Source organism: Canis lupus, chromosome 30, assembly GCF_011100685.1.
Source record: "Canis lupus familiaris isolate Mischka breed German Shepherd chromosome 30, alternate assembly UU_Cfam_GSD_1.0, whole genome shotgun sequence".
In the NCBI taxonomy this organism is placed as follows: Eukaryota; Metazoa; Chordata; class Mammalia; order Carnivora; family Canidae; genus Canis; species Canis lupus.
This window is the reverse complement of record NC_049251.1, coordinates 6684441-6710935: the sequence shown is the minus strand read 5'-3', so window position 1 is coordinate 6710935 and position 26495 is coordinate 6684441. Positions and strand designations below refer to the sequence as shown.

At 38.0% G+C, this 26495-nt stretch overlaps 2 long non-coding RNA genes across 33 annotated transcripts in view; one reads left to right on the top strand and one right to left on the bottom strand.

The window, feature by feature from the left end:
• Positions 1-26495, top strand: part of LOC102155895 — a 648303-nt gene that overhangs the window by 294497 nt on the left and 327311 nt on the right. The window contains exon 6 of one of the 31 annotated variants that reach the window (XR_005381467.1): positions 21826-21969. The exons of the other annotated variants lie outside the window; for them this stretch is intronic. This is a non-coding gene — a long non-coding RNA (uncharacterized LOC102155895). The remainder of the gene's footprint in view (positions 1-21825; positions 21970-26495) is intronic. 31 annotated transcript variants of the gene reach the window in all.
• Positions 1-26495, bottom strand: part of LOC102155837 — a 45659-nt gene that overhangs the window by 5931 nt on the left and 13233 nt on the right. Inside the window, exons 2-4 of one of the 2 annotated variants that reach the window (XR_005381492.1) lie at positions 20531-20612; positions 15234-15325; positions 9310-9408 (exon numbers count right to left, since the gene is read on the bottom strand). This is a non-coding gene — a long non-coding RNA (uncharacterized LOC102155837). The remainder of the gene's footprint in view (positions 1-9309; positions 9409-15233; positions 15326-20530; positions 20613-26495) is intronic. The other variant, XR_005381491.1, reaches the window with a different exon arrangement.

Genomic DNA, 26495 nt, shown 5'->3' with positions numbered 1-26495 from the left:
ATGATTCAGAAAATTTACATTTTTCTGGCATAGGGAGCCAAGTCCTGGAGGGAATCAGGAAGCAGGCCTGATGGGCATCAGCATAAGGACTACAGGGATAAAATATTCTCATTCTCTTTTACATTTTTTTTCTAATGCATTTGCCTGGAGAGCTGTAACTGGATATTATGCTCATGTCTACTGTCATTAAGAATAGAAAAAAAAAGGAAGAAGTGGTGTCCTTGGCAAAAATGGTTAAAATAAATACAAGTTTGGTGTATAGATAAGATGTCTGCAACCTAAAGAATTTAAGATTTAGGTAGAACTGCTGTACTGGAGCACCTAACACAGATAGAAAAGATATTCATGTACCTCTATTCAGATATTTCTATAAAGTTCCCCCAGTTTTCTAGCCCAGTGAAGACAAGCATGTTGGCAAGTAGGTTGGTTCAGGAAAGATAAAAATATTTATAAACCATGTGTTTTTACATTTAAAATGAAAGCAATTTTATTCAATTCTGTAATTATAATTCTTTTGATTTAGATTATTAACTCAAGAACTTGAATGAGAACACAGGTATTGCTCTTTATTTATTGCAATATTAACATTTGGGTAGGTTTAAAAAGAAAGTGTAAGGCAGCTTTCTTATTTCTTTCTCCTTATGACTGGAAGAGGTGCACACAGTTAAAGGTATACAGGTTGCCCATTCTGTAGAGGTCTTTTTCTTGCTTTTTGGTTTACTCCTTTCCTCTCCTGATAAGGAGAACTTGTAGTCAAATTATTTACTTCACCTCTGTAGGGCTCAGTTCCCTCCTTAAAAAATTCTCAAGTCTCTTCCATTTGTAACATTCAATGCTTTCAAGGCTTAAAAGGAAAATTGAAGTCCTAACGGCCATCATCATTAGGATGAGCTGCCTCAAATTGATGTTTACTCTGTACTTCTTTGGACCCAAACAAGGTCAATCTGAAGAAGCAAGGGGGCAGGCGGAGTCAGAAAAGAGGCTGCAAAAGACCTGCCCAAAATCAGAGCTTACATTCTGGTGACAACTGGACCTTTCCAAGACACATCAGACTGCATGGAAGGCAAGCTCATTTCCATTCTCCTCCCCCTGCCTGCCCTCCCCTGACCCCAAACCCCAGCTTGTCTTGATTTAGTTTTAAGATAATTAAGAAAAAATATTTTAAATATCCAGATATTTGTAAAGACTTAGTTCTACATACCTATAAATGAGGTAACTTAAATTATTTATTTATATTTTGAGAAGGCAGGTAATGTGTGAGGGGGGGAGGAATGAAGAAAGATCTTTTAATTTTGGAAATGAAGAGAGATATCTCCAAAGGAGAAAGTACAGTTGACCCTTGGATAATGTGAAGGTTAGAGATGCCAATTCCATGCATAGTCAAAAATCCCTGTATAACTTTTGCCTTTCTAAAATCTTTTACCAAGAGCCAACTATTGACTGGAAGCCTTACCAGTAATATGAACAATCAATTAACGCATATTTTGTATGTTATATGTATTATATATCATTTTCTTACAATAAAGTAATCTAGAGAAAGGAAAGTGTTGTTAAGAAAATTGTAGGAAAGAGAAAATACATTTATATACTGGAGTGTATTTATTTTTTTTAAATCTCCATATAAGTGGACCCACATAGTTCAAACCTGTGTTTTTCAAGGATCAACTATAAACAGAGGTGATAGTTTGGGACTATGGATAAAATTATATTTTAAGAAAGGACTCATTTATAGTGAGAAACTCAAATTAATTGTTTAAGATGAATGTAAAAGGGATGATTGAAGTTCGATATGTATATTTAGCCAGCATCCATTGAGACATTCTTATGTTGTGTTTTTGCTAGATTTTTGGAAGTTAATGACAGGATGTCTGCCCTTAAGGAACCTTGAGTAATAGAAGAGACAAGTGAGTGAACAAAGTGACAAGGTAGCATGAGGGGCTAGCACAGAATATTATGGGAGTAGAAGGTTGATGATACCAAGTCTTAAAACATTAGGAGATCTGGCCAAGTCTTAAAACGTTAGGAATTCTACCAGAAAAAGAGAGAGGGCATTCTAGAACAGCAAGTGCCAAGAAGAAGATTGGGGATAGGTGTTCAAGAAGGCAGTAAGTGTACTGCAGGCACTTCCAAGCTTCTGAAACCTATAAGACATATGAAGAAATGAAGGCAAAGGCATTTATGGGGGTAGGCAAGGTCTTGGTTATGGAGGCCTATACCAGGGTAATGAGTTGGGCTTTTTTTGTTAGGGTTGGGGTTTTATAATTAGGTATTTCTTAGGAAGATGATACTGACTCAGATGGTCCTGATTTTATTGAATAACTTGACTTTCTGGACATACCTACCATAATGAGCAGCACAGGGCATTGGAATTATACTGAGAAATAGGTAAGGGAAATACCCAAGATTCTAACATTAACCCCCCATGCCTGCACATCTGTGACCTCAAACATATGGAAAAATAAGATTATTTAAAAAAAATAATAGGAAATGCTCCTCTCTGTGCCAGGACTGCATACTTATGCCTTGCTAATGGTTATACTTTAGGGATCAATGACTAAAGCATGGTTCTTATGCTCTTATGCCACTAGAATAGAAGAATATTTCTTCCTTCCCTTTCTTTGTAACTATGGACAAATCAAGTGACCTTATATTCACACATAATCATAACTCATAGAAACCCACCCACTGTGGGAAACTGAGGCTCAAGCCCTTGCTCCAACATGAAATGGGGAAACCACAAGAGTCAACATGGCTTGTTCCTGCCCTGTTGGCAGAACCATTCTCAAATGGCCTTTCAGATGTTGTGCCTGCCTTTGCTTGTTGGCAAGTTTCAAAATGCCTGGGATTAATCAGCTGACTTTCCCTATAGCTTTCAGCATGGGCTGGGCAATTCCTTTGAAAAGTCTTGGTCTGACTTTTTTATGTGTCACTTTGATAAGGTGTTAGGTGAAATCTTGGAGACTTTCCTGCTCAGTCAGAATAAACGTGTTACAAAGTGAATCACTAGAGAAATATTTTGACAGTAATGTTGTTTGAAGTATTACTTCTTCCATTAATGAAGGGAAGGCCCATATCACCCCTTGCTATTCTGTTCAGCTCTGGTTATCTGAAAAGCTATTTAGTGCAATGACATTTAACCAAACTTTCAAAGTTGCTTACCCACTGTCATTGACTGGACTTGGTTGCTGAGAGAGTCACTAAATGGATCATTTAGTGATAATGACCATAGATAGGCTTGAAGTAAATGACTCCTTGCTGTACAAGCAAGGGAGCCTTTGTAATGACCAAAAACTGATGAGTCACCAGAAAGCTTTTTTTGTTTTTAAATTTTCATTTGACTTGTCATCATTTCCTTTACCACATTGCTCTTGAAATAGTGAAAACCCATGCAAAGGTAGACTTTTGTGAACACAGTGAAACCATGAATTAGATTAGGCTATAGGCTGAGCCACATTATTTATTGTAAACAAATCATTAGGGTTCTAACTTTCTATATTGGTGGTTCTCAGAGTGTTGTTCACTCTGGGGGATGTCCCAGATTCTTCTGCATGGTTCATGGAGCCAAAACACTTTTCATAATAATAATATATTATTTGCCTTTTGATCTCTGTTGACATCTTCACTGGATGTACAAAAGCAGTGATGGGTAAAACTGCTGGTGCATAAGCAAAAATCAAAGCAGAGCACCAAAACGTGTTAGCAACCATTGTATTCTTCACTACTATGTTTGCAGTGGAAAAAAAATGATTCTGCTTTCACGTAAAGTTGTCCTGATGAAGCAGGAAGAAAAGATTAATCTTATTCAATCTTCACTTTTGAGTACCTTTGTTTGTTTTACTATGCTATGTGACAAAATTGGAAATAAAGGATAAAGTGCCTCACCTGCACACTGAAGTATGGTGATTGTCTAAAAACGAAGGTGTGCACTTATTTGAGTTCAAACTAAACTAGATATGCTTTTAATGGGACACTCTTTTCATTGAAAAAATGACAAATTATAGTTATCCAGACACGGGTATTTGGGAGACATTTTCTCAAAATTAACAAAGTCAGCCTGTTACCTGAAAGAACACGACTGTGGAATTTGTTGCTAATAATAGAATTTAAGCTTTCAAGTAAAATTAGATTTTTGAAAACTTATCTGTGTCTGTCACCAGGAGCTTGACTGCTTCCCAGTATTAAAACTATTTTCTGATAAGATTAGTGGTATAATGAATATAATTTTTTGATATAGGGTCATTATATCATTATATGTTATAGATGTAATATGTTTATGTATAACATTACAGATTATATATTAGATGTGTAAAAATCTTGGAAAATCTTGGAAGACTTGCACAATACAATGAATTAGCAATTTACCTACTCAAGGGTAAAAGATCCATTCAAAGTGCCAAAAGGTGACAGCATTTCAGTGTACAAATGCATGGGAAGATTCATTGATATGGTTTCATATTCCATATTGCAGCTGATCCTTAAGAAACAGTGCTTGTCAGGTTGTGATTGTGTCATGATTATCTAAAAAAGGTATTAAAACACTCTTCCCTCTTCCAACTACATATCTGTTTGAAGCAGGATTTCATTCATATGTTTCAATGAAAACAACATATTGGAACAGATTAAATGCAGATTAAATGTTGAACAGATCAAAATCAGATTAACTAAGAGAATCCAACTGTTCTTCTATTATGAGATTTTTTTTTGTTTTAGAAAATAAGGCAGTTTTCACAAAAATTTTAATTATGTTGACATATAAAGAAAAACCTATTTTAAAATAAATTAACAAATACTTTTAAAATTTTAAGTTGTTGGATGCCTGGGTGGTTCAGTCAGTTGAGCATCTGACTTTTGATTTTGGCTCAAGTTACGATCTCAGCCCCGTGTCAGGCTCCATGCCCAGCACGTGAATCTGCTTGAGTTTCTCCCTCTCCCTTTGCTCTTTGCCCCTGTTCATGCTCTCTTTCTCTCTCTCTTTCTAAAATAAATAAATACATAAAATCTTTAAAAGAATTTTAAGTTGCAGTTTCTAGTATGGTAAATATTTATCATTGTAACCTACATAAACAAAAGTACTTTGAAGTCCTCAGTAATTTTTAAGTGTGTTAAGGGGCCCTAAGACCAAAGAATTTGAGAAGCACAGTTTTTTATTTTAAGAACTGGATCAGGGCACTTGGATGGCTCATTAAATGTCTGCTTCTCTCAGGCCATGATCCTAGGGTCCTGGGATCAAGCCCCATGTCAGGCTCCCTGCTCAGTGGGGACCCCTCTTCTCCCTCTCTCTCTGCTGCTTCCCCTGCTTGTGCTTGTTCTCTCTCTCTCTTTCTCTCTCTCTGTCAAATGAATAAATAAAATCTTAAAGAAAAAAGAACTGGATAAAACTAAATCCTACCATAGCTATTATCATCAATGTAGTAGGAATAATATATTGAACTGAAATTAGAGGCACTTTATTGAGTGATCAGGTAACCAATTTTCTATGTAACCAGTTTTTACATGCTGGTCATATGACATCTGTTACTAGAATGTGAATAATAATCATCTGGGGGACAATTATTGGAAATAGGGAAAATATCTGATAGTTAAGATTGCACTTACTTGAAACATCATTTTAGGTGTTTTTATAATTTTAACTTTCTTTAATTCTACAATGAATGAGTAAAATTTTGCTGTGGAAGTACAAATAGTTGCTAATTTGATATTAAAAATTTTAAAGACAGAAGGTATATTCTTGCTTCAACCTTCGTTTGCATTTCTGATCATGACTTTTGTCTGCTTAGACATACAGATCTTCTGCACATTCACAGAGAAAAGCAGGTCTAAATTCCTTAGCATGCTTTCAAGGACCTTTGCAACCAGGCATTGACACTCACCAGCCTTATTTGCCACTTTTATTCCATCTTTCCCTTCTTTATCCATTTCCGCCAATCTCCCATCTCCCATCACTTGTTTTGTACACCAGCCATGTTAAATTTTTTCTAAACACGCTTTTTTTCCTTCACATGCCTTGGGACTTAAATATATATATATATATATATATTTGTATACAAATATATATGTATTTGTGTATTTGTATAGGTGTGTGTGTGTATATATATATATATATTTATTTATTTATTTATTTTTTTATTTATTTGAGAGATAGAGAGACCAGGGGTGGAGGGAGCAGAGGGAGAGAATCTCAAGCCGACTCCCTGCTGAGTGTGGAGGCAGCCATGGGGACATGGAGCTCCATCTCTCTACCCTGAGATATTGACCCCAGCTGAAACCAGGAGTATGACGCTCAATTAATTGAATCACCCAGGTGCCCTGTCTTGGGATTTTATTTTTAAGATTATTTATTTATTTATTTGAGAGAGAAAGAGAATGAGAGAGAGCATATGGAGGCAGGAGTAGGGGAAGAGAGAGAAGGAGAGGGACAAGTGGACCCTGGCATCGTGACCTGAGTGGAAGACAGATGCTTAACTGACTAAGCCACCAGGCACCCCTGGCCTTGAGACTTTTTATACCCTATTTCCTCTTCTGGAATGTTTTTATTTCCCTTTTCCTCTATTCAACAAATTCTTATTCATCCCTCAAGATCAAGGGTTATGTACCTCCACTGAGGAGCCATTTTTCATCCATCTATTCATTCAACAAATGGGAGAGGCTAGGCAGTGGTAGACTAAATCATACATGGTTCCTATATTCATGCATCATGTAAATAATCACACAAATGAAAGTTGGCAATTGTGGTGAAAGCTGCTCTAGGAGAGATTCAGTATGCTGTAAGAGTTTCAATGAAACAATTTGTCCTGGTCAGGAAGGTCGGTGGAGGCTCCCATGAGGAAGTAACACTTCATGTAAGCACTGAATAATGATGGGGATAAAAAAGAGGAGAGGGAAGGAAAGTGCCCTACATGGGTAAGGGCATTTGGCAAGAGGGGGCATATGGATACTAGAGACTAGAAGAAGAGCACTGGGTTAAGTGGAGGTACGGAGGGAGGGAGGACATTGAATTGAGAAAGGAGATAGAATCCAAAGCAAGCAGAACTCTGCACGTTAATGAGTTTCATCTTTAACTTAAGAGATTTACAAAACTATTAAAAGCTGGAAGGATGATGGAGTCTCAGATTTGCATCTCGAAAAGACCACTGTGGCTGTTAGAGAGGAATAGACTAAATAGAGGATAGAGTTAATATAGGGAGATCAGAACTGAAGTTAGTGTGATAATCTAACAGCACAGTGTTGGTGGCCTGGATGAGGAAGATGAGGGAAAGTGGGTGGATTTCAGTGATGTTTAGGCAATGAAATTAATGGGCATGGTGATGAACTGCAAGTATCAGGTTAGAGAGGGTGTGTTAAGGATGGTACCTAGGATTCTAGCTTATGCAACTAAATTCATGAAGAGGCCATCTACTAAACTAAGAGGGCCCTGAAGGAGGTCCAGGCTTAGGAGGAAGCTCCTGACTCCTCCAGGAAGAGATAGTAAATGCTGTGGCCCTACATTTGCTACAGAACTCTCATTTTTGTAAGGACATTTGTCTATTTTCTTTTCTTTTCTTTTCTTTTTTTTTTTTTTTTTTTGGTTGATGTTTCCCTTTCCACAGTGGTGGGATCCACTATTGTGTGAGCCTTTATAGAAGACAGAACACAACCACCCAGTCTAGAAAGCAGAGGTAGAACCTGCAACTTCTGCCCAGCCCTGACACAGAGGTCTTAAGTAAATTGGGCTGTGGCAATTATTTGCTTCCATATAGAACCTTGACTTTAGAGAAGTGAAAAAAAATGAACTTATAGTTGATTTCAAATACATTCATGTTCAGTAGTGGCCATGGAAGTGACCAGCTGGGGTAGCAGTAGTGCTAGAGGTAGTGTTCTAATTATAAACTTCGGTATGAATCGTGCTTCTCAACCTCTCTTGATGACTACCTATTTTCTAAATTTGCTTCCATGGCCTTTTAATTGAACATCAATTGATGATGCTAGCTAACATCTCCTGAATGTTTCATATGAGTCAGGCACTGCTCCGATCAGTTCACATATATTCGCCATTGTAATCCTTCTAAGTGACATATACTGCTGAAGACTTCATAGACAAATGAGAGTATGAAGCATAGAGTGGTTAAGGAATTGCCATAGAAGCCCTATAGCTAGTAACTAAGAAGGACAGAATGGAGGACTTGGAGCCTGGCTCCGGAGCTAGCCTTCTTATTAAAGATGGATTTTGTGGCTTATAAACAGAAATCTTGACTGTACATTTGGTTCTGTGGTCTCTTTCCCTCTGGAAGCTCCAAACATGTTAAGGGCAACGATGGGGGTATTGCTCTTAGCACCTGGCACAGTGCAAATGCAGTAAGCATTCAGAGCACTCAGGGTAGCAGCAGGAATATTTCCCCCAAGATTCAGCTCCCCTCCCTTTTCTGCAAGCATGTGTATTACTCCTACTTGCCTCTGCTCTACTGCTGCACAGAGCAGGGTCCCCAGCCCCACACTCTTTGGTAAATGCTTTCTCTGCTTCATGGCACTTGTCAACCCAGGGCTGCAGGTGCCAAAGCAGGAATGAAAGCTCCTATTGTACAAAAATCCATGCAAAGGATCTGTGTTGAGGTTTGTGTGGGGACAGGGGAATGCTAAAAGCCAGCTGACAACACAACAGGACAGAGTGAAACTATGTGGTTTCGATTCCCTGAGAGCAGGAAGCTCATTTGTTCAGAGCAGCTGAAACAGTTAGGAAACCACACAGCGTCCGCATTCCATGTGAAGCAAACGCTGTGTCCCCAAAGCCAGTGAAGCAGCAGTCCCTGAAGGTGATACTGTCCCAGCCAAGCTCTTCCCCTCCCTGGGGACTTCCTGTTGCATAAGGAGCCTTTCAGTGCTGGTTTGGGAAAGGGTGAAGAGGGTTGAGTTTGAGATGGAGTTTCTGATTTGGAAGATCCTGAAGATTGAGGGCCCAGGGCCAAGGGGCCCTGGGGTTACTCAGTGGCCTCTAGCTTACCAAGGTGGGACATGGTCTAGTGTGGTGTCCCTGAACCTTCCTCACCAGACAGCATGCAGCTGCAGGGTTTCCCAGACATTCTTGGATAACTTGTGATCTAAAAGCCATTCAGACTGGTTGGAGAGACAGATTGTTCCTGTCCTAAATATCTGGGGAGTTTGTAAGGGTCCCCTTTAGTCCAGAGACTAAAGGCAGTGCTGAGCTGTCCCTGCAACTTTCTTTCTATTTCTAAGAACAAGTCAGGATCTGAGAGAGTCTATGTATGTCTGTGGTTGTAGATTCCTATTCCCCTTCACCACCACCCTCACTTTTCTTGCGGGAGGTGCAGGCCATACCATTTCAGTGTCTGTGGTGCTCTCTGCTGGCAGCTGCAGTCTTTTTGTTCCTGGAATGGGAGGCCTCTGTAATCCTGCATAAGCCACTCCTCCTGAGTCCTGGTACCATGGAAAGCAAATTAGAGAGGATTTGGTCAACAGCCAGTGTCTAGACCTTCCTATTCCTGGAAGCACTTCTTTTGCCCATGTAAGAGTCAATTACCCTTCCCATAAAGATTCAATCATAATTAAAACTAACCCCTCTCTCTTGTCTTCTCAGTAGCTGACTCTCTGGGGTTGTAATGCGCTCCCAACTGGGCCAAAGCTGTAGCTCATCTCCTACACGCAGGAGGCCTTGCAGGCAAATCAGGCTTATGTTTCTCTGTGTTTTGTATTTGTTTTTAAATTTTGTTTTGTTTTTCCAAATGGTAGAGCCAAGGACAGTGGTGCCATCTGGCATGGGCATGGGTCATAGAGGGAAGAAAACAGTTTCTCCCCCATAATTTTCTGGCCCTAGGTGGGCCAGACCACCTAGGTTCAAATTCTGCTTCTGTCACAAACACCCTCACCCTAAATAAATATTAAATCCAGGTGAAAACAGCATGCTTACTATGCAAATGCAGCTTTAAGACACATATCCTGGCCCTCACCTTCCAGCCAAATCGCTACCATCCAACCCCATGATGCAAAAATTCTTGATACTGCCAGAACCACAGTATCAGAGATGAGAACCAGTTTCAAAAGTTCAGAATCCATACCACCACTTGTTTTTCATTAACTGACTTTGTTAATGCCTGTCAATCGCATGTTGCCCTCAGAATGGCTGTTCCTCCTCAATTTCTGTCAATAATGAGAGCTCATAAAAGAACAGTAGTGGGAAACCAGTTAACTTTCTTCAAGCAGAGATACATTGGAAAGGCTGAGAATGCATTAATCTAAAAGAAAATATATTCACGAACTTATTTTAAATTAAAGTTTTAAGATTGTAATGTGAGAAAAGTAATGTGCAGAAAATTATTTGTAAAAAGAGGGGGGAAGTGGAACACCTGGGTGGCTCCCTTGATTAATCATTCAACTCGTTCGTGGCTCAGGTCAAGATCTCAGGGTTGTGAGGTTGGGCTCCATGTTGAGCACAGAGCCTGCTTAAGATTCTTTCTCTCTCTCCCCCTCTGCTCCTGCCCCTAAAACAAAAAAGGGGAGGTGGAAGAGGAAGGAGGGAATACATATATGTGTATGTATATATGCCTATATCTTGCATATGAATAAAATGTCTAGAAGGATATCCAAGATTAATAACAACATCGACTTTGTAACAGTTACTCTTCTAAGCATTTTACATATATTAACTTACTTTTAATCCTCATAAAAACTCTATGAAGGAGCTGTCATTATTATGCCCATTTTTCAGATAAGAAAACTGAGGCACAGAAGGGTTAAGTGTTCTGGCTGAAATTACAAGTCTGGAGAGTGCAGAGTCAGAATTAGAGCTCAAGACACCTAAGGGCTGCCCCTAGGAAAGAGAACTCATTGGCTGAAGGATGAGAGCAAGGAGGGAGAAATCTAGTTTTATGCTTCTTTGTGCCTTTTGGATTTTGAATTATATAAATATGATATATATATTATATGAATAAAAGAATAAAAACTTAATAATGAACATTTTAAATAAAATATAAAATTTAAAATAACTTAAAGAATTACACCAACCAAGAGATTCAGTAGTAACACAGTGGTTAAGAGCACAGAACCGGGGCCAGACCACCTAGGTTCAAATTCTGATTCTGTCACTAAAACTGGCACAAATTTGTATCCTCTCTGTGCCTCTTGGGGTTATTATTTTGAGGATTAAATAAGTTAATACGTGTGAAGGTCTTAGAAGAGTGTGTTGATACATACTGAGTGCTAAGTATTAACTATCATCATCTAAAATAAAAAACCTAAACTTATTCAACAGTCAGTGAATCCTGAACATTTTACTGTATACCAGACACTGAGCATTTACTGTATATGTACCAGGCACCAAAGGGGCTATGGAACTGGAAGATAGCATCCTTCAGTGATGGAGTTTGGTGTCCTGGGCACTAGATAGCGTCTTGCTGCTTGGGTGATACAGCTGATACCCAGCCCCAAAAGTCTTCCCCAGCCTTGCTTCTTTCTCAAATCTTATGCCTCATTGAACACCCAGCAGAAAGTATCATTACTAGTTGATACTTTCTCTGCTCTTATTTACACTCATGTGACATCTTTTCCAAGAGGTACAAGATAATTTTACTATAGTTTATGAAAAGACATCACCAACTGAAACTGTTTCCCTGCTGCATGTGGCCCAACTGAGCTCATCTGTCTAGCAAGTTAAAGTAGACCGTAATGAAGACATACATGCTGGGTTCCAAGACTTCCATGAAAATAGACAATATTCTCTTTATGTAAGCTCCAAGAGGGCAAGAATTTTGTCTCTTCATTGTTATAGTCCCAATATTTACAATAAGACCTGGTATATATCTGGTGCTTAATAAATACTCATTGGATGAATGAATGAATGAATGAATGAATGAGTAAAATAATGATAGACCCACAAGGCAAATTATTTTAATTTAAATTCACTTAAGAATAGAGGGAATTGAGACTTAAGGGGGTTATTTAACCTACTCAGGGTCCTCAGAACTAAAATGCATCCTCAGGTTTGTGTGGCTTTGAATCCTGCCCTCTTCTAATGCCAGATTGAATCATAGCAATAACCCCTGGCTTTATCTAGCAGAATAAAAAGGGCTGTGTTACTGGACTTAAATTTGGTTTGGCTTGATTTGGTTGTGCTGTCCTCTCTCAGGATCAAGCGTTTGTTATCACTGTTCCCATGTTCTGCAGTGCTTGTGTGTAGGTCGCCTTTTGCCCCAGGCATGCCACTCACCTCCATCAGAGAAAAGACAGGTGCTGTGGAGGAGGGCCAGCATTTGTGGACCAAAGCAACAGGACAGGGGCTTCCAGAAGTTCCAAAACTATCCCAGTACTGCGGATTAACATTCAGGAAAAGTGCAAACTTCACCAAGGCAAGGATTTCTATCTACTTTGATGTGATGATCACCAAGCTCCTAGATTATCATTCGGGACTCAAAAACTATTTTTTCAAGGAATGAGCAAATAAATGAATAAGGCAGTGGATGAGGAAGAGGGAAAAAAGGAGGAAAGAAGTTCGACAAAGTGCAATAGAACAGGAGAGATGACTGTGTATAAGAAGAAGAATATAAATCTTAGGGAATGGTGAATGCTTTTTTTCCTCTTTATTTCTGAAGGATGCATTTTACTGGTACAAAGAAAAAAATTGGGCTGAAGGACTAAAGAAGGTTTTTGTTTTGGAATTAGCCACACCTTGGTTCTAAATAATTTCTATAGCTGAAATGGTCAATTTGAATATTCTCTTACCAATCTCTTTATGCCTAACTTTTCACAAATTAAAATGATTTGCCATGTATTGGTGAACATCAGAGAAGTGGTCATAAGAAAAACTAATGAGAAGAAATAAGAAATCCCTTTCTGTTACTTTAATGAATGATTTTGAAGCTCTCACACTGATTTGGGTATATTAGTCATCAATAGCATGACCAGTAGGAATGTTGCTCAATTTGTAAATAATATTTGCCTAAGTGCACTTAATCACAAGCTTCTGTGTCCAAAGCTTGTTTCAGTATTGCTGCATGACTTTTCTCCCTGTGGACTGCCCTTTGAACCAGGATGTCTAGTTCTTGAGTTCTGTCCATAGAGGTTAACTATCTCATAAGCCCTACAGACCAAGGAGAACCTGATGTAAAATGTCCCGGCCAGACAGTGGGAATGCATGGAACACCACCAACAATCATTGTTTTTGGATAGAAGTCAATGTCATGTTCAGTCTTTGGTTCTGCTTGACCAAAATCCTATAATACAGCGGTGGGTTGCTTTTTCCAACTGTCATAACCAGAAGAGTTTTTCCAGGCTACCAAGTTGAAGAGCAGAGGGCTTAAGAAAAAGTCAAGTAATACAGCCAAGAGGTAGCCTCTAGGTCAGCAGGGAGGTGCTGTGGTTTCTGGTCCCAGGTCTGATCTGGACTCTGTGTGACTTCAACAAAGGCTCTTACCTCTTTTTTTGGATATAAGTGTGTTTGTTGGAAAAGAAGAAGATCACACTGAGCCTCTCTAAAGAACAACAGAATTAACTACTTGCTTATTTACTTCAGTGACCAAGACCAGTTCTATCATTTGTTAAGTGGAGACAGAACTTTCTACTGAGGTGACAGATGTAACTCATGATTCATAAACTGGCAGTGTCCTGATAGTTCCTGAGCAGTGTTTCATTCTCATTAGGCTGCTTTGAATGGAGAAGAAAGAACATGAAAAAGACTAATAAATTATTTAATCAGTCACAAAGACCACACCATTTAATTGAGAACAGATACTGAGTTCTTGTCTTTTCATTTGATGTCCCAAATTATTTGTTCATGAGACCACAGGTAATTTGCTAAAGAGAGTCATGCCTGCTGACAACTACTTTGCTTAGAAATATGCCCTGTGCTCCCATTTCAAATATTGCATCAGTAAGAAAGAAAACATTTCATTGAAAATTCCCTTGTGTTTTCCACTCCATCACTTATGATTAATTTTTTTCATGAAGAAGGGGGGGGCACCAAAATTTCAAAAATATTTTCCAAGTGTTTTCCATAATACAAAGGCTAATTTTTCTGAGGCTTTTATCTTGAATCACCCAAGCTAACTTCCAAGTGCATTTTTATGTAGTTTTGGAAGTATCTTCCTCTGCTTTTCATTACATTTTCCTAATTTTTGCCAAACTGATTTTGAAATTATAAGAGAAAAAATCTAGCTACTTCAAAATCAGTTAGTGTATGGCCATATATGTCTGGCAAGCAGATTCACAGTAGTTTAGGTTATAGAATGTCTTTTAATGTTTGTGAATTGCATATAAAAAGGCACTTATATGCAGAATAAATATTCTAGTAGAGAAGTAACATGATCATCCATCTATGATTTGTTAAGAACTTTTGAAAATTCTCACTCTGTTTTTTTCCTCATTCCCTTCTCATTGCTTTGGGATGATTAATATACTATCTCCCATCTATTTTTATGATCTGGAAATTATAAAATTACAACATTGTGCTTTTCTGTTTGAGCACAAATACTTCAGCAATTGATGGCATTCAGTAGTGAAAAAAGTGAAACGTTATTTATATATTCATATAAACTGTTTATGTTAATATTACAATAAATACATAAATGCCTTCTCCCCAATTTATACTTATCAAGAGGAAATGGCATCCAAATCCATGTCTGCTTAGAGAATGCCCATATGAAGAGCTACAAGGCAAGTTTATTATTGTGTAACTTCCTATTTGCAGTCAGTGACTGGATTTATTTAATTTTAGCTCAAATGACCTAGAAGTAATGCAAGTGGAAAGAGAAAAGGGATAGCATTTCACATACGCATCAGCTCATTGATATCTTTACACATATGGATCAGGGGCAGATTTTTGTTTTGATTTGTCTCACCCCTATGCTGAATAGCAGGGCAAGAAAGAAGCAACTCTAGCCCTGAGTGTACGTAAGCTTTGAATCATTCTACATTAAAGTGAATTTTATTTAATTATTTTCTTCAAATTCTGTGACAAAGCAAGTGGTCCTTGCCAGTTGTGTTGATGGTAGGAAGATAGCAAAGAAAAGAGAAGAAAACAGATGTTACAGAATTTTCAAGGTCGCTCAGGGGAGCTTACCCTTCTCCTCCCTCATTCTCTCATTATCCTTCTCAAATGGCACCTAAAATAACCAGATGAACTAGGCCCAAGAATGAACCTAGTGAAATCTCACCAAAGAAAACTTGTAGACCAGGGACTCAGTGGGAACATTTCAGACTGTTCCACTGGTCTAAAGCTGCATCATCCTACTGGCTCTAACTTTGCTACTTACCTCTTGGTTACTGCACTCTCCTAAGAGAAAACATTTTTTTAATTTCTTTTTTTTTTTTGGACAAGTGGGCATTTTGGTAAATAGGAACATACCTACAAGAAAAAAAAAAGGTGCAAGGATGTGAACATAAAATTAACAAAAGAGGAAATATAAGTGGCTACAGAATTTTTTTTAAAGCTACTCAGATCTAGCTTTAAAATGACAGGACAGCATTGGACATTTCTCCATCTCCCAGATATCACTGCAAAGCAAGAGGGGAACAAAAACCAGGCATGCTAAATCCATCTGATTAAACTAACAGACTTTTAAAACTCTGAACCACAAATAGGATGAAAAGCTGCCTAAAAACTGTAATAGGCAATAAGAACATAGGGAGATGCGAAGCCTGCCTGCGCTGCAGGCTTTACAGAAGCTGGTGGAGCACAGTTCCACTTCCTGCGGCACAGCCTAAGGGGAAAAACAACAGGCTTCCTTTTGCCACAGTGGGAGTGAAGTGTGCAAGATGGTAACAGACTTCCTTGGATTTTCTTTCATGGAAAATCTAAAAAATGTAAGGCAATGTGACAAAACAAGAAATTATACAGGGAAGGCACACTTGTCAGAGCAGTTTATAAATAAGGCAGTAGAGAAGAAAAGTTTGTTACACTGTGAGTAATCCTACAGGATACCTCTCAGTTTAGTCATAATTAGAGGCTAAAAATATTCATCCATTCCCATACCATGTGCCATAAAGAGAAATCATTTTTTTCCTGGAAACAGAACCATAGCTACACATCTACATAAACATGAAATAAACAGACTAGTCAGAATTCACCTCATTCATATATGACTAACACTCAATAGGAAATCACAGAATTTAGAATTTTTAAAGGTGTGGGAGTGAGAAAGAAATAAGGGGGAATAAATGATAGGTAAATAAAACTAACTGCCAAAGAAAAAAGCATATATTAAAAAGATGAAAACTCTATTGCCGTGAAATTTAAAAATTAAAGATGTCTGTCTCTAACAGTGTGACTGACTAGATACCTTGTCTGATCCTCTCATTAGAAACAACTAACCAGGCTGGATAAAACATAGATTTTTTAAAATAAAAATTAGTCCATGAACTGACAACAACATGAAAACTAGTGAAAATGGGAATCCAGAAAGATAGGTGGGACATTGAATCTGGCTTTGCTTCCAATGAATCTGTAAAACCACTTCATTTTTTCAGTCCCTCAAGATGCAGAAGAAAAGAGAACAAGCCTGGAACTGCCATAACATGGAGGTCTTAAGAAGACAAACTCCCATTAACATGATACCTCAAATGATGTGATGTAAAAGTGAACTGGCAAAAATTCACCACTCACCCATTGGGAACAGTAAACTGAGGGGGAAAAAAAGTCTTCCTTAAGATTCCATAACTACAAAAATTCCTCACATGAATTGGAAGCTCTAATTTGTACTATATGTGTGGTCAAAACCCCAAACCAAACCAAAGACAGACAAACAAACAAACAAACAAACCCTTAAGCTAGTGGTTCTTGAAATACTGCCCCTGAAGCTACTGTATTCACATCACCTAAAAAGTTGTGAGACATGCCAAATTTACGCCCCTCATCAAACCAAATGAATCAGACACTCAGGGATTGGGGCCTAGGAATCTGTTTTCAACAACTCAGTCAGTTGACTTTGGTGTATGCTAACATTTAAGAACCATTGCCTTAAGCTAAGATTTTAGTTTAAGTTGCTGCTGGGTTGATACACTAAAAAACATAAAACATTGCTAAGAGAAATTAAACTCTATCTGAATAAATGGAGAGAGTTATCATGATCATAAGTGAGAAAACTTAACATCATTAAGATGTTAGCCTCCACAAACTGACCTGTAGAATCAATAAAATCTCAAAAAAAATTCCAAAATATTTTTTATGTAGATGTTGATATTCTGATCCTATTTTTTTCGGGAAACACACAGAATCTAGTATACTCTAAATAATTTTCCAAAAGAAGGGAAGAGTAAGAGGACTTTTCTGATAGGAAGGCTCACTATAAAGCTAAGACTATGTTTTACTGACATGAGGGTGCACACAGATAAGTAGAACAGAATAAGAGTCTAGAAATAAGCCCAAGTGTATATGACCAACTGATATTTGACAGAGGTGCCAGGACAATTCAGTGAATAAAGAATTATCCTTTGGTAAATGGTACTGAAAACATCAGATAGACTTATGTAAAAGTACCAGCCATAACCCTTATCCCATACTACACTCAAAAATTAAGTTAAAGTGGATCATCGATCTAAATTTAAAACTTAAAAATCACAAAACTTCTAGAATAAAACTGGAGAAAAATCTTTGTGAACTTATGTTATAAAAAGAGTTCTTAAGGGGTGCCTGGGTGGCTCATTAGGTAAAGCATCTGACTCTTGATTTTGGCTCAGATCAAATCAGGGTCACGATCTCAGGGTTGTGAGATAGAGCCCTGTTTTGAGCTCCACGTTGGTCTCTGCACTCAGTGGGGAGTCTTCTTGAGATTCTCTCCCTCTCCTTCTGCTTCTCCCCCTGCTCATGTACATGTTCTCTCTTTAAAATAAATAAATCTTAAAAAAGAAAAGAATTCTTAGAATACAAGAAATAGAGATTATAGAAGAAAAATACAAGAATTATACTTCATCAAAAGCAAAAATTTTTACTCTTTAAAAGATACCATTAAGTAAATAAAAAGAAACCAGAGACTGAGAGAAAACTCATCAAATTACACATTTATAATTAATCAATTTTCTTATAAATTCATGAATTTATATATTCTTAAACACTTAAAACTGATGAATTGTTATTATTCACCAATAAAGTTTATTTTTAAAAATTAGGTATTTAAAGCAAAACATGAGATCAATTATAAATGTTTATGCAGTAAACTCCAGAACTTCTAATATATGAAGCAAACTTTGATAGAATTGAAGGAATAAAATAATAATAAGAGACTGCAATACTCCACTTTTAATAAAGGATAGAACAACAGACAGATGAGGGGTTCTTGAGTGATGGAGTTAGTTAACCATCCAGCTCCTGGTTTCAGTTCAGGCTGTGATATCAGGGTCATGAGACTCACTTCTGCATGGGGCTCTGGACTCAGTGCAGAGTCTGCTTAAGGCTCTCTCTCTCTCCCTCAACCCTCCTCCTATGCACACACATACACTCTCTCTCTCTCTCTTTTATTTCTCTCTCTTGAATAAATAATTTTTTAAAAAAGAACAGACAGATGCTCAGTAAGGAAATTAAGGACTTGCACAACACTGTAGATACGTTGGACCTGACAGACGTGTCCAGATGCTCTACTCAATAACAGCAGAGCATATGTTTTTCTCAGCTGTGCGTGGTATATTCTATCAGCCACAAAAGACATTGAAGAACCTTAAATGCATATTAGTAAGTGAAAGAAGACAACCTGAAAAGGCTAAATACTGTATTATTTCAACTATATGATTTAAGGATTCAGAAAAAAACTACCACTTAAAAAATACACTATACTATTTTATACTGTTTATATGTTTTTATTTATTTAATCATTCCCGTATACTTAGGTATTTAAGATGTTGGTTTTGTCTGTTTGCTATCATAACTAATTAGGGTTCCTGGGAACATTTTTCTTGCCTGTTACCTGGTTTTATATGGTCTTAAGTGTCAATGTTAATGTTCTTGGTTGCATTTACTTTCCCCACTGATGCTTTGTATTAGCTGGGTGACTTTTCAGTGCCAGATATCATCAGCAAAAGCTAGTTATATCTTTATTTGCTATAACAGTCCAAGGACATGTATTTCTATTTGAATTTTGATAACTTACTTTTGGTGTTCAGCTGTGGGATAATATTGTATGGGTTAGCTTTTTAAAGATTCTACAGTTACAAACATTGAGAGAGGAATAAGATAATTTCACTGAGAAGAAACTATTCTGTTTTTCCAACTATGGTAAATATCTTCAGATTTGTTAGAATAGACTCCTCTTTTGGCTGCACTAAGGTCTTTTTTAAAAAATTATTTATTCATGAGAGACACACAGAGAGAGAGAGGCAGAGACACAGGCAGAGGGAGGAGCAGGCTCCATGCAGGGAGCCCGAGGTGGGACTTGATCTCAGGACTCCAATATCATGCTCTGAGTCAAAGGCAGACACTTAACCACTGAGCCACCCAGGCATCCCTATACTAAGGTCTTCATTTGAAAAGGATGGTTTTGGCTGAAACCTTTAGCTCATTTTTAACTATAGCATGTCTGAGTATTTTTCAGGCCATCTCTCTTTTTTCACCTAAAGTCAGGTGAATTCTATGCAGGAGATAATGAATGAAATTATAAGAGAGGGAATACTAATCCAATGTCTAAATTGAGGGTGGGCCTCCTGAGTTCTCTCTATACATCTCCCCTGATCATAAAATCCCTGGAGAGAAAGATTACATAATTTGTCTTGTTCAGTTGGATTTAATAGCTCTTGGCTTCTTGAGTAGCAAGAGACCCATGGGGAGAGAAGCTGAGCCAGGGAGGCTCCAGCCATGGCCTAATAACCCCAATGCTAGGCCTCAGGCACCAGCTGACCTCTGGGAATGAGAGTCTGGTATTCTCTTTTAGTCTGTACTCCAGTGTCAGCTCACATTGGCCAGTCTTTTTAAGGCTGTCTCCCTACTTGAGTGGCCTTATTCCAATTTTTTTCTTATTTAGGGAATTTCCCTTTTTCCCTCCATGTCCTAATAGGGAAACCTCCCTTTATCCTTGCTCAACCTTCACTGACTTTTGAGACAGCTTAAGCAACCTCCCTTATCTTTTCTCATGGAAATATCCTCTGTCTGGATGGTTATGTGCACACAGAGATGATTAATGGTTCTATTTGATATCATATTTTATTGTATAGATACGTTGTAAGTATCCAGGCCTGTACTGAGATTTTTGGAGGTGTGTCAGTGGGTCTGATTCCTTGGACTATGACTCACTTAGTCTAGATGAGGGCATCATTAGCATTTGTGAGGAATAAGCTCATGCCCTAAGGAAAAGGTGGGTCAGGTTGAATGACGCGCCACTATATACTGTAGCAGGTACCCAGGATCCTATATGATTTGTGCATAGAGGAGGACCCTCTTGCAGTTGTGAATATGGCAAGAGCTAATGGTCTAGGAAGGCATGGAAGACTAAAGGAACAATTTTCTGGGTTTTTGGTGTTTATACCAGCTGCCAATATTTTCATCTTAATTTTTGGTCTGATTTTTTCATCTAATGACTTCCAGGCCTGACCTGTGCCCTCTTAGTTGTGCTGAACTGAGATTACTCACTGTGTTTGACTTTATTTGTAGTATTTCAAGATCTTGTGCTTCAGTCTCAAGGGCTTTGGAATCCTCTGAGCTGGCTGTAGAACTATAGAAAGTAAATGAAAGACAAAATTATAAGGAAACAAGTCCTTAGCCAAGTCCTCTTGCTCCATCCTGAGAAGGACTTATTTTACCTCTAGTCAGTAATCAAATGTGGGAAAGAGAAGAATGGCAATAGTAAAAACTCACGAAATCCTTATAGTACTGACAAGGGTCTTACTAGTTCTGCTCTGAAAACTCTTTCCTTGAAGGAGTGGACTGATCACTTCCCCTGATTATCTTGTCTCTATTTAAGAGTTTAGAAAGAATTCATGGTGGAAAAATGACCTTGCAAAGTCAAACATTATGTTTAATCTAAGGGATGACTGAATGAGCTGTGGAAATGAAATATTCATGTCCTAAACCCAAGAGAAAGTCAATCAATTGTGGTTTTGTTGAACACATTGACTTATGTCTCTCAAAGGAGCAAGCAAAACTTATCATAGTGATCTTTGACCCCCAGAACTGTTCATTGCTTTCTATTTATTAAATAGTTGAAGTCACATGCCTGAGTTCCTGGCCTCATTGAACATGAATAGTCCAGCTATGGGACATGATTATATCCAATGTGGAACAGTAGACATCTCAACAAGCCTTTCCAAGCTATAATAGCTGAGAAAACAACAAGAGTTCAGAAATCTTGATGATCCAGGACCTCAGACAACCCTAGACAAGAAGCTCTTTCTGTAGCAGTTACCCTATCTCTCCCTTCCATTGGAGTCTCTCCAGAATATTCCTTTTTAAAAATCTTACTTAGAAAGAGTTTGCATGTGAGAATTCTCAAAAAGGTAGTGTAAGTTGAGATACAGATCATTTTTCTGGAAGAAACTTACACAAGGTTTCAGGAACACTTTCAAGTTAAATATTCTTTGCTCCCTTAATATAAACATGGAAAGATGCCTTACTAATGTAAGGATTTCCACTTCCTTTCACAAATACCAGCAACATATACTCTCCTGGACTCCAAAGAAGGCATGAGTTTTATTTTTGAAGATGTTGCTCTGAATCCTTTTGGGAACCAAGGAGGGTATAAGTACATAAAATATTTCCAAGGATCGTGAGTGCACCTCAAGATAAGCATGTGGCATGTCTGTATGATTTCTTTCTAAATGGTAACAATTCTAGGTATATGTTTTTTGACTGGAGTTACTCATAGAAATGGCAGTCACTTTGTCAATGTGAATATTTACTTTGTGTCTGAATATTGGGGCACCTGACAGAATGAAGCAGTACGGACATAAAACCATGTCAAGAAAGAGCCAAAGAAATGTGACTTGGAGAGTGACCCGTATCAAGAAAGGAAGAGGGTAGATGGTGCCTGTGGAAGTTGACCTTGTAAAGAAGAGAATAGTCAGAAAACTCAGGTAGGGAACATTTCTCCAGAAGGATGAATGATGATAGGAAAGTTGTAGTGCCTTGAGGTAAAACTAATGAGGGGTGGCGGGGATCCCTGGGTGGCTCAGAGGTTTGGTGCCTGCCTTTGGCCCAGAGCATGATCATGGAGTCCCAGGATTGAGTCCTACATCGGGCTCCCTGCATGGAGCCTGCTTCTCCCTCTGCCTGTTTCTCTGACTCTGTGTGTGTGTGTGTGTGTGTGTGTGTCTCATGAATAAATAAATAAATCTTAAAAAGCAACAAAAACAACAACAAAAACCAACAACAACAACAACAACAACAACAAAAAAACCTAATGAACGATACCATAAGCGTGACAGTGCTGTGTGGTGTGGAGGTACCTTGTGTAGAGCCTGTGGTTCCCCTTTAGGAAAGTAGTTCTTGGATGAGAAACAGCTCACAGTGCCTGAAGCCCTGAAAACTCCTTATAGAGGAGCTTTACTAAGCAGAATGAACAGAAAGATTTGTCCCAATGGCAATCCATAGGAGAAAATCTTGTTTACTCCTTGTTTGGTAGCAGTAGGGCTGGTCAGAAGCTAAAAGACCAAGTTCCAATTTTTGCCCCCAGAGAAGGTTCCCACCAGAAACCATAGGTGAGGGTTGCAAATTCCATCTAATGTGACTATTCTTCCTAAAAGGCTATCTGTGGTAAGCCAACCTTCCCCCTTGAGTGATAAAAAGTAGAGTTTATATTGTCATTGCTTGTCTTTTTTTTTCTCTAATTATAGGGACTTACAAATTAAATATTAATTAATAAGCTTTTATACACTTCAATTTCCCTTTAGAAAATATACTCATAATTTCTTAATTTTGTAGGCATAGAGACTAGCAAGACCTAATAATGTCACATTCCAGTAGAAAAATGTGTTGCTAAGCTTCAAGTTTATTCCTTATAAAAAGGTTGCCACGCACAAAACAATTACAGAGTTTGTGTATCGCTGCCCATCTTGGTGCCAAGAGGAGCAAAGGGAGAAGGTAGTAGGCGTTGCCCAGTGGCTACTCTATTTGCAAGGAAGCTGCTAGTCCCATGCTGTTCTCCACTTTCTGTGTTCATGGCATGGGCTAATAGAACTTTCTCTCTTATATCTGGAGGCTATGAATAATAAAAAGGATAACAGAGAAACACTCATTTTAAATTGTATAGATTCTATCAAGTGGCCTTCGTCTTCCTCATGTATATCTTTTTTGACACATATTAGGAAGTGTCTCTAATCTCTTTGAATTGTCTACATAGAGTGTAAGTACTTTTTTTTTTGGTGGAGCTGAGTAAATATTATGGACTCACAAAATAAGAAAACGTGTAATCATGGCTATAGTTGCAGGTGAGAAATAAACATTGTTATAGCTACTTGCAAAGTGATTTATAATTTGTAAAGCGCTTATGTGTGCTTACTTACATTATACTTTCAGGTTTTCTGAAGAGTACTCATTTTCATTTAATGCAATGTTCCTGGCAGGAGCTGGAGAAAAGCTTATGGCCACGAATGACCTCTACCTTTCTGTTTTCCTGTTGCTTCACTCCAGCAGTGAGCAAGTCCAGAAAAGAGCCATGTTGTTTTCTTTTTTTTAATCAGTTAAGAAAGACTGGTTTTAGTTGCAGTGTAGCAGATCCCCCAAAGCTCTGGTTATTAGCAACAAAGGTTTATTCCTCACTCATGTTTTAGGACCATCCTGGGTCACCCGGAGGCTCTTTTCCACATGCTGACACTCAGAGGCATAGGGTAATGGAGGCTTCACAATATAGAGCATTATTAATTATCGTGGCCAGCATTGAGGAAATTCACGCATTGGCTCTTGAAGGCTTCCACCTGGGTGTGACACATGTCACTTCTACTCATTCTGTACCTCTGCCTGTCCTGATGCCAGTAGGTTCCATTGGCCATAATAAGTCACTTAGCCACACCTAACTTCAAGGATTTGGGAACTCTGATTCTGCCATGTGCCAGAAAAAGAGAAGTGGAAATATCATTGAACAATACTAATAATTACCAGTTTTATTGACAGTGGGCCTGGACCTTGGCTAAATTGTGAAGGCAGAAAATTTTCTTTGGGTGCCTCTGTCTCAGTGTCCTTTATCTTCTCTGTTCCCTACTCCTTCTCTTCATTGCTTCGTTATCTAGAGCCTTTTTCTACCACCATCAGAACTGGTGGCAATTTGATATTTTTGCTAGTTTGTGTAATTTTAAGGTCGATCTTATGTTTCCAAGATTATTTACCTTTTGTAGCTCTGTCTCTGATGATGGAATTAAAGCCCTTCCCTGAGTAATAGTTGGAGAGTTTCTTTTCTCATGAAGTAGGATTAGGGATTAAGGGGACAGAGGCAAGAGGGTGATCTGAATTCATACCGTGTAGATGGAAGCACACACATACTGCTGGCTCTGTCACGGAGATACAGCCAGCTGACATGACACAGTCTCTTTTCTCAAAGAGCTTACTTTATAGTAGCAAAGGAAACAAAAAATAAACAAAAGGCCACATCTATAAGCCAAAATGACCCTTCTGCATTTCCTGACAATGTATGAAGATGTTTTTACATGTGATAGACAGGATAATGGTCCCCCCAAAATATCCACACCCTAATCCCCCAAATCTATAAATATGTTATCTTAAATAACAAAAGGGACTCTGTAGGTGTGATGACATTAGGAGTCTTGTGAAGGGAATATTATCTTGGATCTTTTAGACAGACTCAAATAAATCATAAGGGCCACTATAAGAGGAGAGACAAGAGGACCAGAGACAGGGAAGGAGCTGTGAGTGAAGTCTGGGTGATGTGGCCATGAGCCAATGGATGTGTGTGACCTTTAGAAAATGGAAAAGGGAAGAAATAAATTCTCCCCTAGAGCCTCTGGAAGGACCAAGGTGTATGCCAATGCCTTGATTTTAGTTCTCTAAGAATCATTTCCGACTTCTGACTCCAGAACTGTAAGATAATACATTTGTGCTGTTTTAAGCCACCAAGTTTCTGATAATTTGTTATAACAGAAATAGGAATATAGAGATTTAAAGAAAAGGTGGTTCAGAATGGGCTTCAGTGTCAGACAGAGATAAGTTCTAGGTGAGTCAGTTCCTCACTATGAATATTGGATCAATATGCATGACTTCTCTACTCCTTAGATTCCTTACTGGTAAAAGCAGGGCAAAGTTAACATCTACCTGTGACGATTGCTATAAGATTAAATCAAATGTTATTTGTTTGGCCCAAAATATGACCTCAGTGTCTGTTAAAAACACACAGAGACTCCTAAGCATGACTACTAAGGAAATGTCAATACATACAGTAATAATGCTTAGTATCACCATAGAAATTTCTACCTGCTGGAGTATTTTTAATTATACAAATGTGTAATCCTTGGCCTTCATGAAATAAGTTAGAGCTATCAAAGGAGCTAACAAATAGAAAACGGCCTAGAATTATTTGAGACACACGTAACTAATGACTAGTGTAGATGGCCTCACAGATATCAGGTGACACTTAAGTCAGTATTTGCTGCAAGATGTTCGTTGCAGTTCAAAAATATCTACTGAATACAAAATATGTAATACACCTACTAGGCAGCCCACATTCTCAGGCCCTGAAATAAAGGTGATAAGTCTTGTAGACAAAAGAATGGCATTTGCTTGGCTGCCATGGTACCCTGCTCATCACTCATTAGTGAGCATCACTTCTAGTAGCCAATGCCTTGAAGGTTTACAATGTTATCTCTTGGAGGAAGGTTTGTTTTGCAATTTCAACAAAAACTTTTTTTCACTGTGTTTCCAAAAGGTTAAATATAATATATTATGGGTTTGGAAAGTTAGGAGGGTTCAAATGAGACTAAGAAGCATTGGCTTTGACTGAATGTTTAGACCCATGGTAAGCTGCATGTTCTTTGGTAAGAGATAGACCAGGGTTCAAGCCTCAGCTACTTCTTAACGAACTGTATGATCCCAGGAAAGTTGCTTAACTTCAATTCTCTCCTTGTGAAATAGGACTAAAATAGTACCTACCCCTTCGGTTTGTTTTGACACTTATGGTAAACACTTAAATATTACCATTATAATTATTCCAAACCAGAACTTAACAAAAGACATCAGTTTATTAAAATAACTTAAATGGCAAATATTAAGATGATGTTTCATTAGAGTAAATTATTAAAAGGGAGTTTTCTATTCCTCTGGCCTGTTTCTAAAAACAGCCTCAAAGCACATGTCCTCTCTCATGTATTTCTCTCACATCTATATTTGTTTGTCTGATTTGGGGAAAGTTTTTTAAGGAAACAGAAGACGTGTCCCTTCGCTGTTGTTTTGCTTTGTTTTGATTTGGTTCTTTTAGAAGTAACTTCAAAGTCCTTTATTTAAAACAACCCCATCACCATTTTAATTTTTATTTATTTATTTATTTATTTATTTATTTATTTATTTATGCCCATCGCCATTTTTAATTTTAACTTCTGTCTTTAGATTGGAAATACTTTATATCTATCTCCTAACAGGTACTACAAAATCTCCCACT